At 47.1% G+C, this 14,836-nt stretch overlaps 1 protein-coding gene and 1 long non-coding RNA gene across 3 annotated transcripts in view; one reads left to right on the top strand and one right to left on the bottom strand.

The window, feature by feature from the left end:
• The first annotated feature begins 425 nt into the window (after nucleotides 1-425).
• Nucleotides 426-14,836, top strand: part of Nod1 (nucleotide binding oligomerization domain containing 1) — a 48,500-nt gene continuing 34,089 nt past the window's right edge. Inside the window, exon 1 of the mRNA XM_021165643.2 lies at nucleotides 426-741. The gene's annotated coding sequence lies outside the window, so the exon portion shown is untranslated. The remainder of the gene's footprint in view (nucleotides 742-14,836) is intronic.
• LOC147003977 (uncharacterized) overlaps nucleotides 8,497-14,836 on the bottom strand; it is a 28,184-nt gene continuing 21,844 nt past the window's right edge. The window contains exons 2-3 of one of the 2 annotated variants that reach the window (XR_015047636.1): nucleotides 12,939-13,066; nucleotides 8,497-9,148 (exon numbers count right to left, since the gene is read on the bottom strand). This is a non-coding gene — a long non-coding RNA (uncharacterized LOC147003977). Of the gene's footprint in view, nucleotides 9,154-12,938; nucleotides 13,067-14,836 lie in introns of both variants that reach the window. The other variant, XR_015047635.1, reaches the window with a different exon arrangement.

Consider the following 14,836-nt stretch of genomic DNA (forward strand, 5'->3'; position numbering starts at 1 on the left):
TTGCAGTTTCGGTTTTGCTTTTCTCAGAGGGTCAACTTCATGCGAGTTTTCATAGCCATGACTACATGTGGCCACAAATCTCAAAGCACTTTTGTTTAACTGTCAAAAACGTTTAAAAATATTTATTCGGACGGTTTATTAACATGTTGATTCCTTTACGTAATTTCCTTACAGTAAAGGAAAAGGCTCTGGAATATTCGTGGCCAAGAGACGACTTAACAACAGAGAAGGAGAAAGTTTCCGTCTGTGAAAGTAGATCAAACTGAATCTTATTTTGATCTTAGTTTGCTTAGTTTAACAGCCTTTCTGCCCGGGTCTTGGCATTGGTTGTGGTTACAGGCGCTGGGTGGCACTCTAAGGGGGCGGGCCGTGGCAGAGCTGGCACGACGAGTTCCCAGGGTGTCACCCCTGGGCGAACTCCGAGGCCTGCCCACTCCCACTGCGCAGTGGCCGCTCGTCCGTTGCAGTGTGCGGCGGCTCCCTCCCGGGAAATGGGACAGCGGGCAGCGCTACGGCCGGTCCCCGCCTCCTCCGCCCGCTCCGCCCTGTTCCCTCCCCGGAGCCCACCCGAGCCCGGGCGCGGCCGGCTGTAGACCCAGCCAGCTCCTGATCCCGGACCGCGAGCGGTAGCGCCCTCCCTCCCAGCTGCTGTTCCGCCCGATCCGCGACCCTCGTCCCCGGATCCCCGTGCTGAGAGTCACCGTACTCCAGGGCCACCTGAGCCAAAGTCCTGCCAACTTGGTAAGTCATGGGGGTTGGCGCCCGCAGGCTCTGTAACCAGCTGAGGAAATTTAAGGGTGCTGTGGAAGAGCTCTGGCTGAAACCCCAGGGGAGAGACCCCCACCTCCCAATCCCTCACCCAGAGTGTCAGATGCAGCCCTAGTTCAGAGACCAGAGGAATCAAGATCCCAGTGTGATCTAAGGCCCGCGTTTTCAGCCCGCCTACCTGCAACTTAAAAGTGTGGATTTAGCAAATCCAGACGCCCAGACTATTCAACAAATTAATTCTGTCGGAATCTCTAAACTATTGCTTCAGAGCTCCCTGGGTGATTCCAATGTGCACGTAGGGTTAGGAGCCTGAGACCAATGGGCAGGCAGCCTTCAAAAGAAAGCGCCTGCTGACCTGGACCTTCCTGAGCGCGTGCTGCAGACAGGCTGGCTGCTTCCAGGAACCTCCTATGGTCCTGGGGCCAAAGGAGGACTTCCCTTGAGTTTCGTGGGATACAAAAGAAGGAAGCAAGACAATGCTTGCTTGGCAGAGTTGCCCGAATATCAAACTGAAAAGAGTCCTCGAGTGTGCAGTGTTTTCATAGACTGTAAAAAACATAAAAGTGGATAGACTGCGAAGCACCTTTGGTTCTGTATTGCCTAAGTTATTGGTGTTTGAAATTGCCTCGGGAGGCCAGAGAACCCTTGACAAGTGCCCTCCATCCTTTAAGGGTGAAGCCAAAGGTATAGAATGGAGTCTGATTGCCTTCTTAAAAGCAGCCTTCCTGCTTTAGATGTTAAGGATACCTGGAGTGTATGGGTAACTTCCAGGACATCTGTTGGAGAGGAGCGGTTCCTCTGTTGTACCTGGGAGCAGAAACCAGTGTGGTTGTTGTGATCCAGGAGCCACTGGAAAGCAGACAGGCATCCTCCTGTATGCTGGCCAGGGGAGAGGCAGACTAAAAACCCAGGGCAGAGAGGTGGGAGAGGGAGGACCCTTGCAAAGGTCACAAGAGTTTTGTTTTTATAGAACAAACACCCAGTAAACCTGGTTCCAATCTTTGATTCTGTCACTTGAGTGATGTGATTGGCTACAAGTTCAAAATGATCCCTGCAAACCTCTGTTTTCTTACTGGTAAAGTCTAGACACAATGAGGCTTAATACAGGGTAAGGTATCATCCACCCCACATCTTATGGTCCATGGCAGGGACTCTGTTACTAGAAGACAGTTATCTATTTGGTATAACCACTATGATGGAGTGTGTCCAGAAACTGTCTCCTTTAAAGCCCCACTCTCCTGCTCTTCTATACCAAATATATTCTTAAGAAAGCTGGGCTGTCAGCAGGACTCACAATTTATGCTGCACACATGGCTCTCTTGCTGGCAATAGCCTGAGAGATACCGTACCCAGCGATCTTGTTCTCCTCTTGACTCCTGGCCAGGGACTCGTTCATCAAAGACAGTCAGGAATCAGTAAAAGAGAATTCCAAGTCCTGCCTGTATTGATGCCTGCCTCCCAGCTGTAACTGCTACCCAGCTGCCCCATTCTGTTGGGACTGTCACTACCAGAGCATAGGTGATAGTATTGTTTAGATAAGACGTTCAACATATAAACTGTAAAGCCACAGAGGCACGAGGTCAAGTGTCTATAAGAGTCTGTGTGGTCACTGATATTTGCTTCAACAAAAATACCAAGGCTGTGTCTTTTATCCAAAGGAAGGGTTCACTGGTGAAATGGAAGGTGTTTGATTCCTAGGATTTGAATAACAGTTTCTTCTACCCCTTTCCTTTGGAAGGTTTTAGACAAGATGAAGTTAGGAAACCAAGTATGTACTCGTTCTGAATTGTTGCCACAACGAGCTATAGGCGTTTCATAAATTTCCAGTCTTGTTGTCTTTGCTGTTCTGTGGAAAGCTAGTTGCGTGCCCTGTAGCAGTATGCTCTTAGCCACCTACATGTTGTGATTGTATCTGTGGAGGCTCAGAGAGAGCAGGTGTTTCATCTAAACTTGACTCTGTAGTAAGAGGGAGAAGTGGTGTCTTTTCAATTAACTAATGGATTTCAGCCAGGGCTGGAATACTGGCCAGCACGAGACTTCCTGGTTTGGATGCTTAGTTAAACTTGAATTTCATCTGGATTTGGCAGGCAACAAACTGGGCAGAGAGTCCTCTGCAGAGTCAGCCACAGCAGGCTTGCCACCACCCTCCCTGTTTGCCCTACTGCCAACCAATGGAGTACGGGCTGTAAACTGATGGGGCCCTATCCTGGCCTTTGATATCCACTTCTTTATAGCCAACAAGGGAATGAAGTACCACCCTTTCTTAAAACCAACAGACTACTCAGGGAAACTAGCTTTAGAATTTGTTTTGGTGTCAAGTGGTTTCCCTCTAAAACAACAGAAAGCTCTATTTTAAAGGAGTGATACATGATTGAAGACAAATGCCCAGGGAATAGTCCAGTGAGCACCTGATTAGCACCAGCTCTTGGTACTTCATTGCTGCGTGTAGAGACTGTGTTGGAGAGACTCAACCTAAGATTTTATAAATGCTAGGCAAGAGCTCGACCACTGCGCTATAACCCTGCCCTCTTCTTACTTTTAAAACCTTGAGTCAGAATCTCACTAAGTTACAGAGGTTTTGGGTTGTAGCACTTTAACCTTCTGAGTAGCTGGAATATATCTGTGTCTATACCTATATGTTCACGTCTGTCTGTCTATGTCTAGCTGTTTATATAGAGATCACTCTATAGAGATATATATCTTAATACATCTCTGTATAGATATATAGATATAGTAGACATATCAACACATATTTCTTTCTGTTGCTATGTATTTTGGAATGGAGATGTCCCTTGTTGTTCTGCTGTATTGTCACCACCACATAGGTTAGGGTTGGAAGAGGTAATTGTGGTAGTTGATGGCTCAGTGGATGCTTTAACAGCCATGTGCCAAGAGCTAAGACAGTCACACATTACTGAAGAAATGTCTTTGGTGTTAGGAAAGCTGTGAGAAGGTGAAGTTTTACATGTGTTATTCCAGTTCCCAGAAGATTAAAAATGCAAAGGCCAAGAACCTCTGTGCTGTGCTTCATCTTAATACAATCTTAATTTTTTCCAGGACCCACGGAGCAACCTTTCTGGAACTAGTTAGGAAGCTAGGCTTTCCCTTGGGGACAGATAGTCTCTGTATACTACAGGACAACAGATTCCCCCAGAAAGGACATTCCTGGCTCCATTTAACAATGCAGTTTTAAATTTAATTTTATTATTATCTTTTTGAGACAGGGTCTCACTAGTAGCCTCGACTGGCCTGGTACTTGATATGTAGACCAGGCTGGCCTCCAACTCAGGTTGATCCTTTTGGCTCTGCCGGACTGAAAGCAGGCATCACCATGCCTGGTACAATGGAGATTTTAAAAACATGCCGTTAGGCTTGCTTTCTGAGGCTTCAAGTGCTGGCTCCTGATCTCTGTAAAGCAGAAAGCAGATGGATGTGGAGGAAACCTCAGGCTTTGCACTCAGAGAGGGGGTGGGGGTGGGGTGTCACACCATTGTGCTTTCTTCCTTAACTAAAGGTGCTATCTCCATTCATAAAACAGGACGGCCTTTCCAAACAGGTTGTTTCGAGCCAGTGATGAGCTAATCTGCACAGTCCCCTCCCCCTCCCCTAGCTTCCAGTAAGTAGTGATTACTGTGGTGACAGTAATAACCGTGGGTACTGTGGCTCCATCTCCTTGCGTGCCCTTAGACTGGGCTCTGGCATCTGTAAAATAGGGGTCAAAGCTTATCATGGTGCTAGGTTTGGTGATGAAGATATGGCAGACTGCAGATAATAACGATGTACTCCTCCACAGCCTTGCTGTGTGCCACACTGGGCTGAGGAATTCGCGATAAGTTGTCATTTGGTTTGTTGACTCCTATCCGGCACATACTTAGTTTTCCCAACAGCCCAAGATCCCTTAGTTGTGTCTCCCATCTTCCAGGTGGGACAGCTGACGTCACAAGCGGTTAATGAACTAACCCCAAGTCCACAGTGCTTGGCTCAGGACTTGAAGCCAGCCCGGCAAGCCTGAGTTCTTAATCTCCGCCTGGAAGTTCAGCAGGACCCGCCCTCTTTGCTGGCCCCACCCATCTCTCCAGCCTCCTACCTGTAATTAAGGGCAGGTGTGCGCACGTTTCCTTCAGAACGGTGTTCCTGCTTGTTTAAGGAGTGGAAGTGGGAGCTTCCTCTTGTGCCCCTCGGATGACTTAAACTCCAACCATCACTTAGACTGTAATTGAATGGAAAAATGAAACGAAACAAAACAGGGAAACTCAACATCCTTATTTACCAGTATAGACTTAATTTTATTAGGGTGGATTATACTGTTTGCTTTGTAATAATGTCCCCCGGATGCAGTAAAGTATCCCTTTATGGTGGGCAGGTGTGTGGGTGGGTGGGGAGATTAGGTAAACAGCGACAGAGTTTAAAAGTTCCAAGAACACCCCAGTTTTTGAATTTTTACTCATCCCCCCCACCCCATCCCCTGCATCCCAATGGCTTGTTTTTCTTCTTGAGATCTCACAACCTTCCTAGAGGTCTGTGTGGGGCAGGGTGGGAGCGGAAGATCAAATGTCAAGAATAAGTGGTAGGTGCTTTAGCATATCTAATAATGAAGTGGGCATTTCCAGGGGTGTGAAACACTCTGTTGGCTCCTCAGCCTGGAAGACTGGTATAAAACTGTGCTACCTCCAGGTTGGTTCTTCCTTGCTCCGTGGAGTTTCAGCTCTTCACATTAATTCAACACCTATTCTCAGAAGGTCTCACTGGGAGCAGGGACGTAGTAACACCTGGGAGCTGGGGAGGGGGCAGGGGAATAATGCAGTACTAGAGTGTGTGTCCAGCATTCACAAGGTCCTGGGTTCAAGTCCCAGTGTCACAAAACCAAAACTGAAAACATAAGGACCAGACAGTGTTTTAGCTGGGTTTGTAGTGCATGCTTGTAATGCTAGCCAGCACTCTGCGGGTAGGCCTGGAAGATAGCAGCTTTGAGACCAGTCTGGGCTATATAAAGTATGTACATTAGCTTGTACTAATGGAGTGTACAAGCTAAGATGGTCACCTGTATTTCTGGAAAACTATCTTAGACTGTGTGTTCTAAACAACAGCTGTTCCTTTCTTTTAGCCCTGGAGGCACGGAGTATGAGATTAGGCCTCCGGCATGGGCAGGAATAGTGGGCGCTCTCTACCTGGTTTACAAGTGGGTACCCATGTCCAGTGGGACTGACAGGGAAACCAAGATAGCATTCTCTGTCCCTTCTTGTAAGTCCATTGCTCTGGGGATGAAGCCCCAATGGTATCATTTAAACATAAACATTACTCAGGGCCCCCTCCAGGGCTATCCTGCTGGGGGTTAGACTCATGAATGGAACATGGACATTCAGTCCTTTGACAGGCAGGATGTGAACACACAAGAAAATACATAATTATAAAATGTACAACCCTTCCTGAGATAGAACATTCCTAGGATTAGAGGCCTGGCGGTTTCTCTCTAGGGAGTCTTTCCGCAAAGTGTTAGGGGTGTACACGGGAGTGGTAAGGTCATTGGAGAGTGGGGACAGTGGGCCTGAAGCTCAGCAGTGGGAAGGAACTGAGTGACCTTCTTGGTGAGGCCTGGGACAGAAGAGAATGAGAGGAGCTAGAGAATGGGCTGTCTCAGGCTGAGCAGACTCCTGGGCTGAGAAAGGTCAGAGGATTTTATTCTAACATGCAGTAATGGCTGCTGAAGAGTCCCCCAGTGGCTGTTCCATACTGTCAATCTATAAGCAAAAGATTATGGGAAAGTCTCTGCAAGAAGAGAACAGAGAGGCCTCACGTGAGAAGGCCAGACCCCTCTCAGCATAACCAATCCACTCCCTTAGGACCCCTGTTATGACAGTCAGTTTTCATCACCGTGACAAAATGCCAGAAACAATCAACTTAAAAGGAAAAAGGTTTTATTTCGGCTCGTGGCTTCAGAGGTTTCAGCCATGATTGCTTGGTCCTGTTATCTTTGTGCCTGTGATGGTGCAAAATATCACTACAAGGTGCTGGAGTCATGGTGGCTGGATTAAAAGAGAGAAGGGACAACTGAGGTCCTACTAGTCCTCTCAGTGACTTGATGCTGTGCTGTAACATTCTTCCACCTACTAAAGGTTCTGCCATTTCCCAGTAGCATGTAGGTTGGTGACTATCAACTTTAATATGTGGGCTTTTTGGGCGCATTTAGTTGTGGTCCATTGTGAAGATGGGATCCCTGTGTCCCAGTCTCCTTCAAAGGTCCCACTTCCACACACCACTATGATCTTGAGGATCAGTTTCCAACACAAATATTTTGGGGATCAAATGGTTAAACTATATCAGCTGTTGAACACTGAAATTAGAAACCTCACACTGCTCCCTCCTCAGTGCAGGAAGGGGTGGAGGTGGGAGGAGCAAGCCCAGGTTAGAGCATGGAACCCTTTTGATAGGGAGCAAACCTCTGTTAGAGAGTGAAACTGCTCTCAATGTAGGCAGTGTTTTCAACTTGGGGATAAAGACTCTTAAACTCAAAACACAGTAAAAGTGGGCTGAGAGCCAGGTGTGCCCAGCCCTGCCTCTGCTCTGGAGTTTCAGAGACAGATAAATATGCATGGGTGAAACTCCTTTAGGCCAGGAACATCCTTCATAGGGAGCCCCGATGGATGGGTATGAGAGATTCTAGTCCATTTTAGCTCCTGGAAGCAAGGACAAAGAATTCCCCAAAGTAGAGTGAGTGAAGCTAGGACTAGGTGGGGCTAGAGATTGCAGACACAAAATACTAGGTCCCCCATGGCTCTAAAACAGCATTTCATGCATCTGTTCTCCAGTTGAAAGAGGTGCTTCCCCCACCCATATTATCTTTGAAAATCCAAATTCCTCTACCAGGGGATTTGCATAGTGTTAGGAGGCACCTGGTTGGCTTTGTTTTGCCTTTTTGTTTTTAGTGCTGGGGGTGAACCCAGGGCCTCCTAGGTGTTAAGTGTGTGCTGCACTCCTGAGCCACACACCCAGAAGCCAGGGTTTGAAAAAAAAAAAATGGTTTTTGGCTTGGCACTTTTAGGTCACAAAGATATGCTCCACTGAAGGGGAAAGCCGCACCTTGGTCTGCTGTCCTGCAGCTAGGTGGCTGCACCACCCTATCCCTCTCCGTCCATTGCATGTACTGTGGCTGGTTAAACAGGTCTCCCTCTGATAGCAGCTCACTCATCAAGGCCTGCAGGCCATGCAGGCTCTGAAGAGGACAGTTTGGGATGGTGGCTCTGTCATCTCAATGTCTCAGTGACCCCCAGGATCCGTGCACTCTGGTCCTTTCCATCTGAAAGCCGTGACAGATTTGTGTTCCTGGTTCTGCTGGCTGTGCACATATGTTCAGGTGGGGCAAGACAGATTTTGTGGAGCCCTTGGCCAACAGTTAGCAGCGTGTTTATTTGTTCACAGCCAGGTTCCATCTTAGGCTTTTGTGGTGAGTAATACATGCTGTTCTTAAGAAATGCCTTTCATCTGAGAAGCCTCAGACACTTTCCGGGTAGATCCTAAATGTTACCCTTCAGGTATCTTCTGGGTTGCAGATCTGTGCTGTGTATAGCACCCCTCTCTCTCTCTCCCTCTCCCTCTCTCTCTCCCCAAATTAAAATTACAAGTATTTATTTATTTGAGAGGGGGGATTTGTGGAGATCAGAATGTTAGGGTCCAAGAATAGCTGAAGGAAAACTCCATTCTCAAAGAGTATGCAAAGACAAAGACTGTTTATTCTGCAGAAGTTACCAGCATGCAGGGGTCAACCATTCATCAAAATGGTTGAGAGGCTCACGGGCCCCTTTTATACAGGTCTAGGGGAATTTTCTAGGAGGGTTAGGTAACCTCTAATATGATTGGTAGGAGTAAAGCAGTGACATCAGAACAACTTTGATTGGCTGCTATGTTGGTTCTATTTGGTGAGACCTTGAAGAATTTTGGAAACCAGCTCAGTTCTGGCCTTGTTATCTCCCCAGGCCAGGTGTCCCAGGAGCTGACTCAGCCCCACACTTAGCCTCCCTAAGTCAGGGCTGCCATTGACTAAAGGCTGTTGTCAGTGGATCCTTCTGGGGAGCCCAGTCTGCTTCCTGGGGAATTGAAATTTTTATTCTCCAGGTTTTTGGACCTCTCGAGAGGATAATTTGTGGGAATTGATTCTCTTCTTCTACTATGTATGGCCCAGGGATTGAACTCAGGCCATCAGTTTGGCAGCAAGCTTCTTTATTCAACGAGTCATGGGAGACATGGGGACACTTCTTTATTCCCTTCGAGGAACTCCGGAAATGGGTAAAACCAAAGGTTTGCTTTCCTCTGTTGGCTCTCTTTATTAGGATGTTTTAGTCTTGGTCCCTCAGCAATGAGCTCCAGGCATGATCTTTTTCAAAAACTGGACTTAAACAGAAAAAAGTATCTTATTAGTTAAGCATCAGTCTTGATAAGGGGTAGGGCAGGGTCACTGTCTTAGTTGGGCTTTCATTGCTGTGAAGAGATACCAGGACCAAGGCAACTCTTATAAAAGACAACACTTAATTGAGCTGGCTTACAGGTTCAGAGGTTCAGTCCATGATCATCCAGGCAGGCAAAGGAGGAGCTGAGAGCTCTACATCTTATTCTGAAGGCAGCTAGGAGAAGACTGGCATCCTCAGGCAGCTAGGAGGAAGTTCTCAAAGCCCACCCTCACAGTGACACACTTCCTCCAACAAGGCCACACCTCCTAATAGTGCCACTCCCTGGGCCAAGAATATTCAAACCACCACAGTCACTAAGCTGCAATGATTCAGTTTCTAGCCATTGCACTTATAATGCTTTGGAAAGTGAGACCTGGGCGCTAGTTGTGGTCGTTCCCTCCCTCCCTCCCTCCCTCCCTCCCTTCCTTCCTTCCTTTCTTCTTTCCTTCCTTCCTTCCTTCCGTCTTACTTTCCCTCGTTGTATAGCTCAGGCTGACAGTCTTCCTGCCTCCAAAGTGCTAGGTTTATGGGTTTGTGCCACCATGCCTGGCTCTTTAGTTATCTTTTTAAAGGTGGAAGATATATGAGGGACTTGGAGCAATAGGAAGCGCCCAGATGCAAACCTTCACTGTCTACTGATAAACTTGGTAGGTGCTGCTTCTGAACTGATTCTCTGGACTATGCAAATGCATTGATGTCGCTCGTTGCCAGTATCTCTTGTTCAGCAAGAGGGTACATAAATTACAAGAGAAGGAATTACCTCCCACGAAAGCAGTAAGGATAAAATACCATGGGAATTCCCAGTGGGGAGAGATAGGCTTAGGGGAAGAACAGATTAAGAAAGGGTCTGACCCTTCTCTCATTCAGTTCCTACTGAATGATAGGGAAAGCCATTGGTTAAGGGGGTTACTCTAGCCAGAAGCAAACAGAGATAGTATTTGCCTCATGGCAGGAGCCCTGGGTTCCAGTTTTTGTGGGTCTATGAAATCTTTACCCAGCTCAGGGTCTCACGTTGCACGATTAAATGGGTGTGTGGAATGGTATTCTTTACTCTAAAAGCCTGTGATCCCAGGAGAGTAGTTAGCTCGTGGGCACTGTTTGTGGGGCTTTAGGGACAGAGGATGGAGACTTGGCTCTGAAGATGTGGGGGGTTTCCGGAAGCCGAGCCGTTGTGGAAGGATGTTCGTCAGCACTGAATTCTGAGGAATGCTTATCACAGATGTGTCAGCATTCCTTTATCCGTGGGCAGGATGGCAGTGCCTGCATGCCTGGGATTCAAGTTATGTGGAGAAAGAGAGAGAGAAAGATAAAGATAAAGATAAAGAAGCTTTAGATGGGGGCTAATTTCTCTCCTTTCTTTTTTAATGCAGAGGGATTAAACATTTTTTAGATGCTTAAAAGTAAACCAGAGCTAATGTAACTTGAAAGCATTCAATAACTAAGGCAGCTCCATCCACCTACCGAGAGCGCTCCAGATATGTGCCCTGTCAATCATTTCCCGATGTGGCAGAAACAATATCAAAGTGGGCTGTTTTTCCAGGTTAAGTTCATTAAGAGATAGACAACAAAATAGGAAATAGAGAGAACATAGATTTTGGTGGACCATGTGGCAGAGATGTTGGGACCCACTTGAGTGGCTGTGAGCATGTGTGTTCTATGTTGTTGTATGAGCACTGCACATGAACAGGCTCGGCATTGGGATCTATCTGCCAGACCCTAGGGTGGGCCAGCCTACCCAACCACTGCCTGGCAGCAGGAGGAGTGGAGAACCAACAGGCTCAACTTCTCATCACTTTAATTCTGACAATCCATCCAAGTTGCTCATGTGTGAGTTCAGTGTAACAATCTTCATCACCAGAAGCTGCTCAGCAAGGAGGCTGTGGATTAAATGACTCTTGCATAAGACAGAAGCCATTCCATAAAGGAGTGTAGATTTGATTCTCAGCTTTCATGGATGTCTGATACAAGTTATCTCTGGGGTTTGGGTCATACTGCTGTCTGAACCCGATATGTTCTGAAAGACATTTTCCACCCAGATAATTTCAAGTCGGAGATTACTTAAATAAATAAATAATAAAGTCCACTCATGTTTCTAGTGCCCAAGACTGTATGAACACGATTTTTGCGAGCCCATATTGTGCACAGCAAATTCTGACCTTGCTGTGGATATTATTTGCTGCTTTCATGTGTGTGTGTGTGTTCCTCCATAACCAAGACTACCTAAGAATTCATGATCCCCCTGCCTCAGCCTCCCAAGTGCTAGGATTTCATGAAGGCACCCCGCTCTAAGATTTGCCTTTATCAAAAAGGGAGCAAGAATCTGACAGGTTTCATTGGTAATGATTAGAATGGGTGGTAATAAGAGAAAGACCTCAGCATCAGCCATCTGCTGCAGAGAAATCAAACTAAAGCATTTCTGGGATAGGTTTCAGGGTCAAGGGACATGTCTCCCACTGATTTGCATGCACAAGGGTCTTGGTTTAATCCCAGCATTGAAAACAAAACAAAAAACAAGAAACACAGATAGGGAACCAATGGCAAACCAAAGTAAGAGCTCCACTGTAGTCTAACTTGGAGTTTATTGGGCTTGGAGTTCACTGGGCTTACAGAAAGTGGGTAAGAGTTTACGTATAGGAGCATGGTTGACTCAAAGCAGCCACATCACAGGGTCTCGTCCTTCCCTGCATCATGGCTTCCCTGGCTGGGAGGGAGACAGGCATGGATGGACTCTGGAGGGAGGGGATAATGGCAGGTCCCCTAGTTTCTTCTGTGAGGTCAGTAAGCCTATACTTAAAGGTCATTTGCAATAATCTCAAGATAAAGCTCAATTTCAGGTCACCACGGTCGCCCAGATGAAGACAGTCATGGACAGTGTTCTACAACATACTAGAAAAGAAGGGGCAGATGAGGGCAGGGGCAGGGCTCTGGGGAGGTAGAACATTCTGTAAAGTGCCTGCTGTGCAACTGCAAAGGCCAGAAACCAAAGGCTAGGCATGCTGGTGTGCACTGGTAATCCCCATATGGGGGAGAAGAAACAAGTGGATCCCGTGAACTCACTGGCCAGCCAGCTTAGCCTGATCAGCTATCAGCTGGCCCAGCCTAATGAGAAACGCTCTCAGGAAAGGAAAGGAACCCAAGGTGCACAGCACAAGAGTTTGATCCCCGTGGCTCATGGTCATGCATATGTTCATACCCCAACCCCCAACCTCCAACCCCACACACATGGAGGAAATAAGAGCTTTTGCCAAGAAAGCTATTTCTGTGGGGAGTTCCTTCCCCCTTTCTGGGTTCCAGCTAGGCTATCAGCTGATAGCCCCTGCTCAACAGAAGATAAAGTAACCCTGTTCCACCCAGAAATCTATCTATCCTGTTTACTGAGATATGTCCCCAAACCAGACAGAGGTCTCACAATTCTCAGGTGCACAGGTGGTCTTCAAGCCACCTGAGTCTGAGGCTTTAATGGGCAGTGTTTCCTTGGATAGACACTGTTTCCTAAGGCAGACACTCTTCCTTAGGTGGACACAGTTTCCTTAGGTGGACACTCTTCCTTAGGCGGACAGTTTCCTTAGGTGGACACTCTTCCTTAGGTGGCTCCTTCTAGGAAATGGAATGGCTAAAGTAAAGTCAAATCTCCTAAAGGGTGGGTGACTGTATTAGTCAGGCTTCTTTAGAGTCACAGAATGTATGGAATATCTTTCTATATTGAGGGAATTTATCACGATGACTTACAGTCTGTAGTCCAACTCTCCCACAATGATCAGCTGTGAATGGGAAGTCCAGGAATCTAGTAGTTGCTCAGTCCCATGAGGCTAGTTGTTTCAGCTGGTCTTCTGTAGAAGTAGGTTCCGTCAGATGTGCTGGCAAGTAAGTGCAAGCAGTTGAAGAATGAATCTTCCTACTTCCAATGTCCTTATCTAGGTCTCCAGCAAAAGGCGTGGCCCAATTAAAGGTGTGTAACACAACACCAGGATCTGGGACTTGTGTTGTCCCAGGATGACATTGAACTCAGAGATCTCTTTGCCTTAGTCTCCTGGGATTAAAGGCGTGTACTACCTTGCCTGAGCCTAAACTTTTCATGGCCACTATGCCGCAAGATCTCCATGCCAAGATCCAGGTCAGAAACTTGTGTCTTCCGGCCTCAAGATCTGGATCACAGGCGAGCCCTCCCAATTCTGGATTGTAGTTCATTCCAGATATAGTCAAGTTGACAACCAGAAATGGCCATTACAGTGACTGAGGGGTGAATTCTCTAATTGGCTTCCCTCCTATAGAAATTGTGGTCTTGTGCGCGAAGAGGTGCAAGCTTCCTGAGCGGATATATTGGATACCTCCCTGCTGCTTTGAAAACCAGTCTCAATCCAGCTTCCTCATGGGCCCACTGCCTATTCTTGTCTAAAATGATTGTATCTGTTAAAGGATTGGGAAGGGTTTGCCATATTAATGGATGATTAAGAAGTCAAACAAATCAAATCAAACAGTTGAATCTCATCCCTTGATTGCATGCCAAGGTCCTTTGCAAGTTGGCAAGATGCTCCGCTCAGGCTGGAGAGATGGCTCAGCAGTTCAGAACATTGCTGCTTTCCAGAGCCCACACAGGCAAGCTCACAACCCCGTTTCAGAGGATCTGATGCTCTCCTGGCCTCCTCTAGCATTAGGCATATGCACGGTGCATGTACAAACATAAAATAAAGGGACTCATGCGTACACATAAAATACAAATTAAATTTTTTTTTAAGTTGGGCAGTGATGGTGCATGCCTTTAATTCCAGCACAAGGGAGGCAGAGGCAGGTGGATCTCTGCATTCAAGGCCAGCCTGGTCTACAAAGCAAAATGTCCACGAAAGCCAGGGCTATCTACAGCAACACTACTCTCTCTCTCTCTCTCTCTCTCTCTCTCTCTCTCTATATATATATATATATATATGGCTGATGCTTGCGGGGGGGGGGGGAGGGGGAGCTGCTTGCAGGGAGGCTGGCCATTTTTCTAGAAATGAAAGACTGAAATAGTGACAGCCATGTACCCACCCTTACCATTGTAAGCCCACAAAACTCATTCTCATTTCCTAAGCCACAGGAGGGGCTGAGAGAGTGAACCAGGCCCTAGTGGGGTCAGCACAGCTGCTAAGTGGACAGCTGACTTCTGCCTGGGTCAGTCTTCAAAGAAGAAGGGGGCAAGGCTGTATAAACTGCCACATGGTCAGCAAAGTCATTGCTTCCCACACCAGGCCTTTCTGTGTCCTCTTTCTGTGACAGCCACAGTCCCTGAGTCACAGGCTTCTGATGAGCTCTCACTCCAGGGAAGGCGCTTGAGGAGGAGGAGTCAGAACTGGGGAAGAAGTAGAGTGGGTGGCCGGATTCGAACCCTGGCCTGGCTTGCTTTGGCTTACATTGGTGCTTATGGCCAGCCTTTATATAGAAGTGCTTGTAAGATGGCCTGGCCACGTAACAACAACTTGGGGTGTAACTCTAATTAGCATCTGCTATGCTGTTACAGAATAGTTTTCTGGGAAAGGCTCATATCAATCTGTAATCTCCTCCTCTGGAATTGCAACAGCAACTTGGAGAAAGCTGGGGCGATTTATTTGGAAAAATACAGAGTTTCAAAAGAATGAATGAAGGTTCCCAAC

This window comes from Mus caroli, unplaced genomic scaffold (genome assembly GCF_978045245.1).
Source record: "Mus caroli unplaced genomic scaffold, Mus_caroli_1 scaffold_7, whole genome shotgun sequence".
Classification (NCBI taxonomy): Eukaryota; Metazoa; Chordata; class Mammalia; order Rodentia; family Muridae; genus Mus; species Mus caroli.